General features: G+C 42.7%; 1 long non-coding RNA gene across 2 annotated transcripts in view; it reads right to left on the reverse strand.

Moving 5' to 3' along the window:
- Window positions 1-788: 788 nt before the first annotated feature.
- Window positions 789-15,262, reverse strand: part of LOC310754370 — a 36,518-nt gene continuing 22,044 nt past the window's right edge. For both annotated transcript variants that reach the window (XR_014543769.1, XR_014543770.1), the window contains one exon: window positions 789-898. This is a non-coding gene — a long non-coding RNA (uncharacterized lncRNA). The remainder of the gene's footprint in view (window positions 899-15,262) is intronic.

Consider the following 15,262-nt stretch of genomic DNA (forward strand, 5'->3'; position numbering starts at 1 on the left):
CTGGGACATTTGTCCTGTTTAGTTTGTGCCAGCAGCATTAAAATAGGTGGCTGTTGTACATTATTTTGCATTCGTTGGGACACATGCTTTTCTTGACACAGCTGTGTCATATTTAATACATTAACTGTTCTCTGACATCCCAATTAAGGCATTATATTAAACATCAATCCAGGACTTCAGAAGGGAGAGAAGAATTGCTGGCCACTGTTTGCACACCACTTCAGCCAGTTAAAGCCTATTGCTTCTCCAGATTTAGTGATTGCCACACACTCAGAGCCTGAACCCTAAAAGCCTCACTTCTGTACTTGACTGTTGTGCTTTAGATGTCCTGAAAATAGGAGTCCGTTTCTCCAGATTGGGTTCAGTTGGCTCCCTCCTTCGGTTCACATTGGCTCACTCGGCCTTCCTCCAAAGGAGCCCAAGGTGGCAAATATGCCCATATTAAAACAATATAATTAGAACTTAAAAAAAAAAGTTTGAAAACTGCAAAAAGCAATCACCTGCTCTCAAAGCTAATGATTTCTGAGTGGTCAGCCATCAAATAGAAATTCTCCTAATAGTTAATAATGAGTGCAAATGATGCACTGGCCAAGGGATAATGTTCCACAAACAAGGAACCACCGGCAAGAAGCTCCTATCACGAGTTACCACCAACCAGGCAACTCCCAGTGGTGTCACCACAAACATTGCCTCCCCTGCTGATCACAGAAGCCCAATATGGTTGATATTGGGGAACATGTGTTGTTGTTTTTTAGGTATTTGTATCCCAAGTACCTAACTGTGTCCCAATCATTGCCTACTCATCAATCAGCATCTCTAGGTAGAATCGGAGTAGAACAAATCCTCCACTGTTCAGTATGGTGAATGCTTCTTTCTTCCATCTGATCTTCTGGAGGACCTGGTGGGACAGATTTTCAGAATAAAACTCTGAGTAAAACTTAGTTGGCTATGACCCTTTTTAAATAAAGTGGTACCTTGGCTGTTGAATGTAATCCATTCCAGAAGACCATTTGACTTCTGAAACGTTCAACAACCGAGACACAATGGGCAGTCAGCAAATTCCATTGAGAAAATGGAGAAACACGCTTCGGAAGCCGTTCGACTTCTGAGGCACGTTCGAAAACAGAAGCATTCACTCCCAGGTTTTTGGCATTCAAAAACTGAAACGTTCAGCTTCCGAGATGCTCAAAAACCAAGGTTCCACTGGTGGAGGAGGGGGGTGCGGCCCGCCCCAGGTGTCATCCGTGAGGGGGTGTGACATTGCTGCCCCACCCCTATGGGCAGATCACCCCACCCCTGGTTGCACAGCATGTGCATCGCTCTGGGTGCCGGATTAGCTAGCTCTGCCTCTGCAAGGTTCCACTCTAAATGCAAATATCTGTCAATAACTCAGGTGCACACCAGTAAATATGAATTTTACTAGTGGAAGGAAAATACAATGGGAGAGGTGTGATGTAAGACGCCTCATTCCAGACATATTCCATCACTAGTATGAACAAGAAGGAGTGCAATCACACCCTCAAAAAACAATTAAAGATCTCTAGAGCAAGCATGGGAAACCTTGGACCCAGAGGCTGAACGTGATCTTCCAGGCCTCTATACCTGGCTATCAAACATTTGCTCAGGACACACCCCTCAATGTTCCTGCTTCACATGACATTGAACTCTGATAATGCCTCTTGCTTTTCATGATGGTGACAGACAGGGCTGGGTGAGCATGTGTGGAATCTAGCCTACCTGCCGATGGTAAATTTACATTTGTTGCTCTGTCCAGTTTTGGCTCTGACCGCGCCCAGCACTGCCCAGATGGTTAGGTTGCATATTGAAAGCAAGTATCTCGAAGAACCATTTCATACATTTCAAACCATTAGCTCAGGTTGCCTTTAACACATTGAAATTCTCACTAGCCGATAGAATTCCCTCCTGGCACTTTAATTTGCTAATCCATTCGGAGCTGCAGAGAGGCAGAAGTCACGAATCAGGTCTATTTTTGTGCAGTGTTCCTGCTGCCAGTACAGGGCAGAGAGCAGACTTTCCTGTAATTTCACACTGATTAATTCTGCATGGGATCCAAGAACCTTAATCAAGGGAATTGCCTTGGGTTCCCTGGGAGAATAATTTTCACCAAGACAAACATGGCTGTGTCCCCAACCCTAAAATATAGTGGAGTTCTCTTTGGAGGATAGAATTTCAATAAACATTATTTTGGAATATACAAGCTGCCTTTCCATATCCCAAAAAATCATCTTTTTTTAGCTTGTTTCTAGATGAGATGTTTATTGTTGTGGGAAGCTCAGTTAACACTGTTTCTGATTTGTTACCTGGGAGGTTACACAATGTTGCATCAAGCAATTGTTTTTCACCACTTTCTACTGCATTTTCCTGTAACTTTCCTTCTTGCAAAAATTCTTATTTCTTTTCATGGGCATGTGGCATAGCTGTCAAGTGTCCCTTATTTGAAGGGACAGTCCCTTATTCCAGCGCCATGTCCCACTGCTGTCCCTCATTGATGGATGTCCCTTAAATGTCTCTTAAATGATGTCCCTTAAATTTCAAAGAAAGCACTCCCTCCCTCCCTGCTGGCCAGGGAGGAGGGAGGCTCCAGCTTTGTTGCTTGGCTGTGTTGCTCACCCAATAAGAAGTCTAAGAATGACTGGGGGGTGGAGCTTGCATGCCTTGTGTGTGGCTAGTTAATGCAAGCTGAGTGGTTTTTTGAATGCTGGACGCCATTTTGTTGCACGTGCTGCTGCAAACTTTGCAGTGCAAAGCCAGGCCATCTTAAGTTGAGGCTGCATAGGCCTTGTAGTGCATGTGATTCAGATTCTATTGAACCTCTGGTTACAAAGTTAGTTGGACAGTGTTCTCGAAGCTACCAGCATGAGTTTGACCAGAGTGCAGGAGGACAGGAAGACTGGAGTGCCTGGAACAGGTGAGGCTGCAGGTCGCTTATTTTGGCTGCTGGTCCCTTATTTTCAAGGCTGCTGGTCCCTTATTTTCAAATCTATAAGTTGACAGCTATGGCATGTGGAGCAGGCTCATTGTGCAAGAACACATATTTGAGCATATTATGCCACTACTGGCCTGACTCCACTGGCTGCCAATTAGTTGCCAGGCCCAATTCAAAGTGATGGTTTTGATTTATAAAGCCTTATATGGCTCAGGACCTCAATACCTCAAGGGCTGCTTCTCCCCATATGATACAACCCAGACTGTGATCATCATCTGATTCCCTTCATTGTGTGCCCCCTCCATGAGAGGTCCAGAGGGTGGCAATACGAGAACAGTGGCTCCCCATTTGTGGACTGCTCTCCCTGGGGAGCCTCACCTGGCGCCTTCATTAAACATCTTTAGGCACTAGACAAAAACCTTCTTCTCCCAGGCCTTTGGCTTATTAAACAATCTAAGGCCTTTTAAACTGTTGAGGGGTATTGTTTTGGTTTGTTACCATGTTATGCAGTGGTGTGCGGTGAACAGGGGAACAGTTAGGGGGAGAGGACCAGCTTGCAAGGGGGATTGTGGGGCATGACGTTGCATGCATGAGAACTGTACCTCCCTCCTTAAGCCAGGCATAAACTTCACGGGCTTTGGGAAGGAGAAGCCAGACCTCCGACAGGATGTTGCAGCCCCTCTGCCTCCTTCCCAAAGCCAGAAGGAAGCTTCCTGGGCTTTGGGAAGGGGGTGTCAGGCGAACATTTAGGGGCCTAGTGGACCCCAGCGTACTGACCACATGCCACTGATGTTATGTATGTTTGTGCTTTTAAATTGTAAATTGTAAACTGCCCTGTATCCTTGGATGAAGAGCAGAATAGAAATTGTTGCTGTTGTTGTTGTTGCTGCTGTTGTCATGTGGAAAGGGGGGGGGGTATTGGTTGGCACAACTCTCTCTCCCTCTCTCCTCACCCCCTGCCCATGGCTGGGGAGGGAGAGCTTGCTTTAGGTATCTCTCTGCTTTAGATATCTCTCTGGTTGTGGGAGTGCAGGCCACTTTGAGGTTGTCCATGGTGGAAAGGCACAAGTGTAGGGGAAATATGAAGTGGTGGTGGCTGGGGCGGTGGCCAGAACATGTTGCCCTTGTCAGCTCTAGCTCTCAGCAAAAGTATTGCAGGAATGCAATGAAAACAAATGCCTTTTCTTCCTTTGTATTCTGAGAGCACAATGATTTCTGGAATACCTGTATACTGACACACACATGCACGCACACACACCTCTTCTGCTTTTTGTGGGGGGGGGGCTGCTTTTGCTTCACAAGTTAGATCTTTCATTTCCCCTGACTTTCTCAGTAATGGAGTGCACAATCAAGTTCATGCTGTGGGCAACGCAGGAGACATGAACAGTGCTATTCCTCCATGCTGGAGCCTTTATCGACAACAATAAAACAGACATGCCCAGCAAAATAATCCAATACTGTATCTCACAGCTGAAATCATCCAGGAATTTGTATTAGGTAAGATCCACAGGGAAGTGCTGTATTCAAAGGGAAAGCCATTTGGAAGGGTTTTTCATCTGTGTCCAATACCGAGCTACAGAGGCTCAATGTGCTGCTAATAGCATATTCAGCGCTTGCCTCTGATGCAGAGAGAAATCTGGCGTGATTGTTCAGTCCAGCTGCCTGTGGTCAGCTATGTAACACTTAGCAAATGAATTTTTAAAGTCATTTGCAGTAGGGGACAAAAAGCAGAATTAATTCAAAGCTTCGCAGGCTCAGCGAGCTGATGTTTATCATTATTTGTAAAATGTGTTATAAGTTGCCTCTTCCACTACAGCAACAACATGAAAAGTGCCTGGAGCAATGTATAAACTATTAAAGGCAAGTATGAAAGTTTATTTGGGCAAGGGGAGGGGGTGTCATGCAAATGCAGGCGCTTGTAATTACACTACTTGTTTCATACACAAACATTGGCACGTTTATTTATTACATTTCTATAGCTCATGTTGCGCTATGTATACATGTAATGGGAAGCCAGAATAGGCTTGAGTATGCGACAAGTGTGTGTATAAATGTGTGTGTGTGTACACACACGTTGTGGTGCAGTGGGTTAGTGTGCCGGGCTGTTAACCAGAAAGTTGGTGGTTTGAGCCCAGGGACAGCTATGGGCAGGATTCCTGCATTGCAGAGGGTTGGACTAGATGATCCCCAGGGTCCCTTCGAACTATACAATTCTATGATTCATACACACACAGAGAGAGAGAGAGAGCTGTGATTGTGAATCATGATTGCCTGCAGGTGAGTGACTTTTGACCTAATCAGGCTCCCGAGGCCAAATACCATGTTGTGTGAAGCTGCCTTTGTAATATCCTCCTTGGAATTATTATTTTTTCATACATGCAAACCTATTCCATGTTTACTAAGAATTATCTCCCAGGGATTTTAAGAGGACTTACTCCCAAGTAAGTGTGCATGGTCAGTGCAAGCATTATTTAAGAAGAAGAAATACAGTGCAGATTTCTAACTTAAGACCTTGGCCTCATGTTGAGTGTTCCTTCAGGTGGGAAGGCTATCTTCTATACAACTCCTAGGTCTCAGTTCCCTCTAGGAAATCACAAAGCTGCCCTTCTCTACATACAACCAGTCTGCCACCTTTCTAACCATCTTGCTGGTTGATTTTCTCATCTACCCTAGAGGATCCACAAGGTTGTGCCCGATTTGCAGTGCTGAGCTGCTCCTATGTTTGGGCTCAAAACACCAACTGGGTCCATTTCTTTGTGTTCCAGATACTTGCAGCCTCTGCAGCCATTGGAATTTGAACTCAAAACTGGCAATTGCCATTCAGATTTTTAAAAACACACAAAACCCTAAATGACTGGAAACAAACTCTAGCCTGCTTGCCGCTATCCCTTGAAAATTCATTCATTCATTTGTTCATTCTTTGAATTTCTATACCACCTTTCATCCAAGGATCACAGGGTGGTTTACAATATAAAAACACAAAAATTCACGATATAGAAACAAACAGAAATGCTCACACACACACACACACACACATACGGTTTAAAAGGCCATAGATTATTTAATTAGCCAAAAAGTACCTAATTTTGCTAAAGATTATAAGATCAGCAATCTTGTCAAAGGAGGAAGCAAAAAGAATAAGTGAGCAACAGAAAAGATTGTGGAGCAGATTAAATCTGCTAAAAGATCTGCAGCACACACAAGAGTGGTGGATATAATTAATTCCATAAGGAAGCAGAGGAAAACATATAAGAGAAATGCCCTACATTTTTCACGGTCAATTGCTGTGAGAGCCAGGTGTTGTCTTTTGGCTACTTTAAGGAAGGAAAGTTAACACAACTGGGGGTTGTTATGTATGAGAGAGGATTTACCGTATTTTAGGACAAAATGGAGCCTTACATGGTGATAGCAGGATTGGAAACTTTGAAAACCAACGAAAAGACACACATAAGCCAACCTACAATTCACCTCTTATTATCTTAAAGAAATTTCAAGGTTTTTGGTTTTCAAACTTAAATTAGTGAGTAGGAAGTCTCACTAGCCGGGTGTGTGGTGTATTCTTCAACATGTTGATGTAATAATACTGCATTAGTGATGCATTTATACTGGACTGTCCAAACATCATTCCACTTTACAAGTTGTTCTGCAATGGTTCCCCAATGTTACCACATTATTTCCATCTGCAGAGGCAATCTAGCAGTATAGAACAACAAAGGAAGGATCAAGATTAATGACTGAGCTGGAACATTTGTGACATGAAGAGTTACAGAATTTCAGCAGGAAGATATGGGAAATGAACTAATTGGAAACAAAGCAGTATGTTCGCCCCAAAACCTATGCAGTTGCAAACAGTATTAATAGCAGGGGCCATGCCATTATATCAGCACGTCATCATGAATGGACAATAAAAAGAACATTTGGAGGGACCCTAGAATATTGAATTAATGACCTCCCCGTACATAAAAGAGCCAGTTTCTAGTGCCACACTCTCATATAAATGAATGTCCATCATTCATTAATATTGGTAACAAGCTCGTAGCCAGCAGTTTTGTGATAACAGAGCCAGAGGGAACACAGGGAAGGTGGAATAAGTGCATGAGATCAAAGAACCTGAATACAGGAGGTCTGAACAGGATGCTGAACTAAATGTCCCTTTGGAATGATCCACCAAGGCTTTACTTATGTTCCTATTGCAGTTAACAGAGGTGTAGAACCAGGATGAGGTGGTTGGAAACAAGGGTCATGTCCTAAAAAGTAATCAGTTTTAGAGCTAGGTTCTGAACCTACTCCGCATGGTTGTTGTGACAGAGCAACTATATATGGCACCCTGAGTTCCTTGGAAGAATGGTGGTATAAAATTGCAAAGAATATAAAAATAATAATAAGCCCTACCACCGTTTCTCTCTATATATAAAACTCAGAACAATGCTTTTTCTAAAGAGTAATTAATAGAGCTGTAAAATTTACAAAGGAAAGAGGCTGTTGGTTGGGTGAAAACCCACGTTGCTTATGTAAACGCATTCATAGTTTAAAATCATAATTAAGAAAACAAATTTGTGAAGAGCATTTTAACGATTTCATACCTTGCTGTGCTACTTTCTACTATATTTTGTATGCACTGCTTCATTCTCTTATTCAGTGGCTTTTATTCCACAGAGCTTTCTCTCTCCCCCCCCCCCCCCATTTGTTTCAAATTCCTAATGAGCAGCTATGACAACAAGGAACCAGCACATGAAAGTTAAATAGGATTTAAAATTGACAGGTTTTTTTTTATTAATACCTGACATTTAAACAGTTCTTATTTTTAAGAGGCCCTTCTTCCAAGCAAGATTTGTAATTGGTTTAAAGTTTTCCTTTGCTTGCATAAGACTGCTGTAATTCCTAGGCACGTTTTAAGGGAGTTCGGCAGCCTGGCTTCCCCTTACATCATATTTTAAGCATCCCTGCTAACAAATGACAGTGCTGCGTGAATGTGCATATTTTCTGAACATCAGCTCTGCATGATTTGGGGCCTCAGCAATTTTAGCGACATTCTCTCTCTTGCACGTTGTAATCTATGTGACTGATTTTCAGAAAGGAATTAAAGGGAAGTGGAAAGCCACAGTGCCATGGAAACTGCATGCAGCCAGGTCCGGGTGAAAGGAGATGGGATCTATCCCTTGAATGGAGTAGAATGGTGCAATCTGTACCCTTTTACTTTGCTTACATTGAACTGTGGGTTCCATTTTACTGCCCATTCACCCAGTTTGGAGCAATCCTCTTGGAGATCATTTTGTTTTAACTGACTGGACAATCTGGTATCATCTGAAAGCATGGCTGCCACACTGCTCATCCCAAACTATATTATTTATGAACAAGTTAATGTTTTGTATGTGGGTGCCGTGAATGAGTACCTCTGGTTACGCACTTAATTCGTTCTGGAGGTCCGTTCTTAACCTGAAACTGTTTTTAACCTGAAGCACCACTTTAGCTAATGGGGCCTCCTGCTGCTGCCGCGCCACCACCGCACGATTTCTGTTCTCATCCTGAAGCAAAGTTATTAACCCGAGGTACTATTTCTGGGTTAGCAGAGTCTGTAACCTGAAGCGTATGTAACCCAAGGTACCACTGTACAAACACACACACACACACATTATATGTAAGTGGCTACAATTATTGCTAGGAGATATGGCTAGCAAGGCCGATCTTACACTTTAATAACTGTAGATATGTACTACTGTTGTACTGTGTATTTTGGGTCTATGGACTGCAATAAAGCTCTCTGTGCGTGTGTGTGCATAGCAGAGAAAGGGGCCATGGAGGAGATGATGGGAGCTGGAAGGAAGCAGGTTTACAGCAGTCCGTACAGAGATTCAGCAGGCCTACAGCCCACACCCACCTATTCAGAAAAGGGACAGAACAATACAATACAAGGACTTTGCTGCGCCAAAAAGGGATTTGAACAAAATATAGGTAAAATTTCCAGGGAAAATCAAAAGCACACTGGCCAACAGAGCTTGCATTTTTTGTTTTGTTTTCGGCAATAAAAAAGTGGAAGCAAAAGATAAAAGACTGAAAATGGGCAAGTGGTCTAAAAGGAGTAAAAGTTGAAGAAGCCTAAGATTCTAAGACAGAATTGGTCCTCCAGATGTGGCTGGGATACAAGTCACATCATCCCTGGCATGGACTGATGAGAGTTGTAGTTCAGTACCATCGTGGGGGGGGGCACTGGCTCCCCTCCCCTCCTCTAAGAGGAGCAGATGATAAAGAAGAAAGGAGCCACAGCAGTAGCAGCCCAAAGGTCCCCTCCAGGTGTCCTTTCTATTGAAGAATTGTGATTATTTGTGCTCAGGATGTTATCATTAATTTTACAGTGGTACCTCGGGATGCAAACGGGATCCCTTCTGGAGCCCCGTTCGCATCCCGAATGGAATGCAAGACTTGACGGCGCGTCTACGTGTGCGCGTGACGCCATTTTGATGGTCTGCGCATGCGCGCGTGACGAAACCCGGAAGTAACGCGCTCCATTACTTCCAGGTCGCCGCAGAGCGCAACCCGAATTTGCCTAACCCGAAGCATATTCATCCCGAGGTATGACTGTATAGGCGATCATACTTTGCTCTTGTAAAAAAATGAAGCTCTTGCTTCATTTGCATCAGATGCATGTCTTATAATTTCTTGCTAAAATCCTGTAACTTTTTAAACTACAAACCACTTTTTTGTTCCACTTTTGTTGTGCTATAGTACCAGAGTGCCCCTCCAAATGGGGGATAATATGGTAACATAGGGGAACCATCGCAGAACAACTAAGAAAGTGAAATGATGTGTGGACAATCCAATATAAATCCACCATTAATGCACTATTATTGCGTGAGTGGCATGTTGCATCATACACCTACATTGTCCGTCCATCCGCCCCCCCCCCAAAAAAACCCAGTCTGGACGGACCCTAATGAAGAATTCCCAAAGCTGGCATGCCCAGTGGCAGAGCTTCATGCTCCGGCACTGGGGGGCGGAGAGCAGGCGGGGCCAGGGCTGGCACGCATCCTGGGGGCATGGTGCCCAGCGCGGGCAGGGGGGCAGCCACGATGGCACCCCACCAGGATCGTGCTTCCAGGCGCGGTGCGCTCCCCCTGCACTCCTCTTCCTCCGCCAGTGGGCATGCCACCACAGGGGGGGGGAAGTAATCATTTACTCATATACTCTGGAGGTAGAGAAGACTTGAAAAGATACTCTGACGATAACTTTAACTGACAAACAGGTTCATGACAGAAAGAGTAAGCAAATGAAGGGGGGGAATACATTTTCAAACTGTCAAATTATATTGCTGTAACCTTTTCCTTTCTAAACTTGTAGCTGAAGTTAGTAAATATTTGGACTCTTGCTTTCTGGCCCAGCTTCCATCTGCTTCAAGGCAAAAGGAAATGAGTTTCATTCCAACATATTAATTGCAGCTGACATTAATATTCGCCATGAACTTTCAATTTGATTAATTTCACAATTTGCGCAACACCAGTTCAAACTGAGGTATTTGTCCAGGAAAATAAAATAATTGAACTTGGTTTGCAAACAAGAAAAGTACTGTTAATTCCGATGGTTTTTACATGCTTTAATTAAATTTAATAATAATGTTCTTCACTGAGAGTTGTGTGACCAAAGAATGATGCTTATTTACTGCTGAATGTGATGATTCTGTTCTGAAGACAATCACATCTCTTGCATTAGCTGCAGAAAAAATTGGCAGCAATTTTGACAAGTTTTCCTTGAAAGTATTTGTGGCAGAATGACTGCACTCCGATGCACCAGTGTCTACATCTGCCAAAATTTGTGAGAATTAGAGTTTGTCTGTATGATCTATTGAGACAGCATATTTTTCAAGGTGGTTTTGATTCACCCTTCATGATTGTCAGCAGCCAAACAAGCCACAACTCTTTTGACTCCCTAACTTCCTTTTGATTGAAAATATTCAAGCAACATTCCAGAAAGAACTTAAAGAAAAATACAACTGTATCCTAATCGTAACACTCTCAGCTGTAATCATTGTTATCATTATTTGAGCTTACAGCCGCTTGCTATACAAAAATGTATCCAAGAGACTTATAACATATTTAAATCCAAAAGCATAAGTAAAAACATAATTACTCCAACAGCTCTCCAAAAATTCAGGCAGCGGACATTCCCATCCCTATCTGGAGGTGTCAGAAATTGGACCTGTGACCTTCTGTATAATAAGCAGGTATTCTACCACTAAGCTCTGGTCTTCCCCATTTGTAACATCTCAAGGTTGCACTGAGGAAAGCAGTGACATGCCAAATGATTAAGCCACCAGTTGGCATCCAAATTTCCAGTGGGTTAAAATGAATGCAGCTTCAAGACACAACATAGGTGATGCAGATATAGATTTAGATTGATAGTGGATTATTAAAAAAAAAAAACCTTGATAAAACAATATTCCAGTGAATATTCCAGTACCTCTTGACAGTTCGGCCTGCAGTAGAGCTGTTTCAGTGATGGCACCATCTCTTCAGTTGTTGTTCAAGTATGGTTCCTATAATCTCTGACTATTTGGCCATGCTGGCTGCAACTGATATAAGTTACAGTCTTGCAACATTTGCTGGGCCACAGGTTCCTTCTCCCTTTTTAAACTTGTTTCCAATGGTGATCTGCTGTGAAGGTCTTTAGACATATAGTTAAAGCAATCATCTATCCTGAACCTTTTTCAGTCAATATGAACCACCATTGCCAGACCCAAAATACAAAATTTGAGGGAGTCAATAACAAAGGAATTAGGGATGCTTTACTTCAGAGGCTCAGATATCATTGCTATTACCCTAGTTCATAATAGACTGCCAAATGATTGGTAAAGATTCATTGTTTAGATCTTGAAAAGATTCATTGTTCCCTATCTCTGTGAAAATAATGATAAAATAAAAGGGCATGTATAAGGCAATACAGAGTTGAAGATCACAGTGTAACTTACTTTTACGACAGAAACACCTTCAGTGGTTATCATTATTTTGAATTCAAAAACCTGCTTGAAAAGCCAAACACGTACATCATTTCCAGAGCACCATATGGATACTGTCAAAGATTAGACTAATAGTACAATCATCTATCTAGTATTATGCCCATTAAAGCTTTGGAATATGAAATTAAGTGGCTCAAAGTGTTACATTAAATATTAGACATTAAACTACTTCAACTGAATTACAAAGCCTGAATATTTAAGAGGTCTAAGAAAAGAAGCCAGATTTATGTGTGTGAGAGAGTGTATGCATTGTGTGTGTGCATGCGCGCATGCGCCTAGGTCATAATCCCTTAATGTGTTTTTTCCTTCTTTCTGTGTGTTCTTTTACCTATTAATTGCAGTACTGAACGGCATCTAATTTACAGCAGGAGATAAATGTGTATAATATCATGGCAGCCTAGGTTCCTTCTTTTTTACTACTCCCTTTTATCACTTATTCACACAATAAGAAGTGCAGCTTATTCAAGGTATGATATAAAGATGGCTGTTAAAACACTCCACTGACATAGACATTATGCACACACTGAACAATTTATTTCTACCATGAAGAAGTATATCAAGAAGAGTGCCCCCTGCACCAGCAGCCCTCTGGGAACTAGGACTTAACAGAAGGATGAAAAACCTCAGGCCCAGGTGCAAAATGCAGCTCCTCCAGTATCTGGTCCTCAGGACTCTCCTCAAATCACCCCTCCTCTCAAGCTACACACCTCACTGGCTCTGCCTTGCATGCTCCTTGAGTGTTTTTGCCTGGCTTGAATATGTTCATGAACTGTGGTCATGCTTTTCTTGCTTGCCTGGCTGTAAGGCAGAACAGAGTATGTGAGTTTGTGTGCAAGCTAGTCTTCTATACAAAGGTAGAATCATAGAATTATAGAGTTGGAAGCGACCACGAGGGCCATTTATAGTCCAGCCCCCTGCATTGCAGGAATGTTTTGCCCAACATGGGGCTCACACCCATGGCCCTGAGATTAAGAGTCTTATGCTCTACCAACTGAGCTACACACATCAAGATTCATATTTTCTTGCTACGGCCTTATTTACCACAGGCATGTGTGTCCGGCCCGTCCCTGCCCCCTCCCATAGACGGCCCAGAAGTGAATGTGATTCTCAAGCAGAAAAAGCTTCTCCACACCTTTTCTTTTTCATGAAATTTTATTAAGGCTTTTTCATAATGCAATACAATAAGAAACAAAGTAATCTAAATGAAAACAGAAAGAGAAAGAAAAAAATGCACTTCAGGTGGGCAAAGTCCTCTCTCAAAGATAGAGCCGAACCCTTGCCTCACAAAGAAGGGGGACATGGGTGGCACTGTGGTCTAACCACTGAGCCTAGGGCTTGCCGATCAGAAGGTCAGCGGTTCGAATCCCCGCAATGGGGTGAGCTCCCGTTGCTCCGTCCCTGCTCCTGCCAACCTAGCAGTTCAAAAGCAGGTCAAAGTGCAAATAGATAAATAGGTGCCGCTCCGGCGGGAAGGTAAACGGCGTTTCCATGCGCTACTCTGGTTTCACCAGAAGCGGCTTAGTCATGCTGGCCACATGACCCAGAAAAACTGTATGTGGACAAACGTCGGCTCCCTCGGCCAGAAAAGTGAGATGAGCGCCGCAATCCCAGAGTCATTTGTGACTGGACTTAACTGTCAGGGGTCCTTTACCTTTAAAATAGGGTTTTAAAATAGGGTTGAGAGGGGTGATGAACAGGAACCGGATCCTTCTGCTTAAGATGGAGAATCTGATTCTGTGCAGTGCTGGTCACGGTTCCTTCATGAAGAGCTTCCCTTGTGTTTTGGTCTGTTTATGGTCCATATGATTGCAATAGGATAGACAGGGATGGGAACATGTGGGCCTCCAGGTGCACTAAATCATGACCTATGAATCTCTCATTCAAATACAGGTGGAGTCAGAGAAAAAGTAAATTGAAACACTCAATGATACACATCCACGTGAAACAATTCTAAAAATTGAGATGCGATAACCATAGTAAGTGTGGCTCAATAATGTAATGATATAAAAATAGTAGATGCAGGCTTATTATGCTATGCATTCCTCATCTGGCAAATCAAAGCAGCATTAGGGCTTTAAGAAGCAGTTTCCTTTAGTATGGATTATTTTCTCCCCAAGTAAAACATACAGTGATGCATTCTCATTGCATGGAAATCAGGTACCAATGTTTAACATCCTCAAACCCACTTTCAACTCCCCCATTACATTGACTATTCTGCCATTGCAATTCATTTCCACCAATGTGCCTCCCAGGAATCTTGCAAGATTCTTTCTCAAGTGCCACCAAGCATGTATTTTGGTCTCCATTCCTTCATTCATGAACTGTTTTCAATGTAACAGAGAAAGCTAAAAAGGAATACTCTTTATACGGAACATACATTTCAGTCAAGGCACCTCAGTCATTCGATTTATAAATGTTGCAAATTCCAATGCAGTCCTCTTGAAAAAATACCACGTGGAGCTAAAGCAACCATTTCAGCAGCAATTCAGGAAGTTAAAAAAATTCATGTTACTCCTGGATTCTGCTGCATGTGGGCAGACTTGTTCATGTGGTGTACGGCATAGATGGCTAGACTGCCTTACTATTCTCTGAATGAAAAGTGGCATATAAATTATTCAAATAAAATAAATGATGGGAGTTGTATTCCAGCAACACAAGTCATAGGTCAGCCAGAAGAGCCACATAGGCTTGAAGTGGAGAGGAGCAACTCCTAGGGGAATATTGGATAGCTTAAAGCAGCCTTCCTCAACCCTGCAGTCATTTTGGACAACAGCAAGGATTAGGGTTAATTGCAGCAATAAAACTACTAGCATATTTGCAAAGCTAAGCAGGGTCCGGTATGGTTTCAAATTGTAAGGGGGACTGTGTGTTAAGAGATTCCTGCATTTCAGGGAGTTGGACTAGCTGACCCTTCCAACTTTATTATTCTATGATTCCAACTCCCATCAGCCTCAGTCAGAATAGCCAATGCCCAGTGATGATGGGTATCACAGCCCAAAACATCTGTAGGGCACCAAGTTGAGACTTAAGGAAACAGAATATCCAGGGAAGTGTTTATCAAGCTCATTGAGAGTTTTGCACAAGCCTCTGCAAGGCATCTGGTAAGCATAGCAAAGCAAATGTTTCATGCAGTGTAGATTGCATTATCAGCTTTTGATTATGATTGGGATGATTTATCACTGCCGCCACCACTAACACAATGGATTTCTAACATACCTTTTAGGTTATACACCTTCCCAAAGTGGGTTACAAATAATTAATAAAATACAACATTAAAATGCCAAGATTTGAAATAACGGTAGAAGCAA

This window comes from Podarcis filfolensis (assembly GCF_964270895.1).
Source record: "Podarcis filfolensis genome assembly, chromosome: Z".
In the NCBI taxonomy this organism is placed as follows: domain Eukaryota; kingdom Metazoa; phylum Chordata; class Lepidosauria; order Squamata; family Lacertidae; genus Podarcis; species Podarcis filfolensis.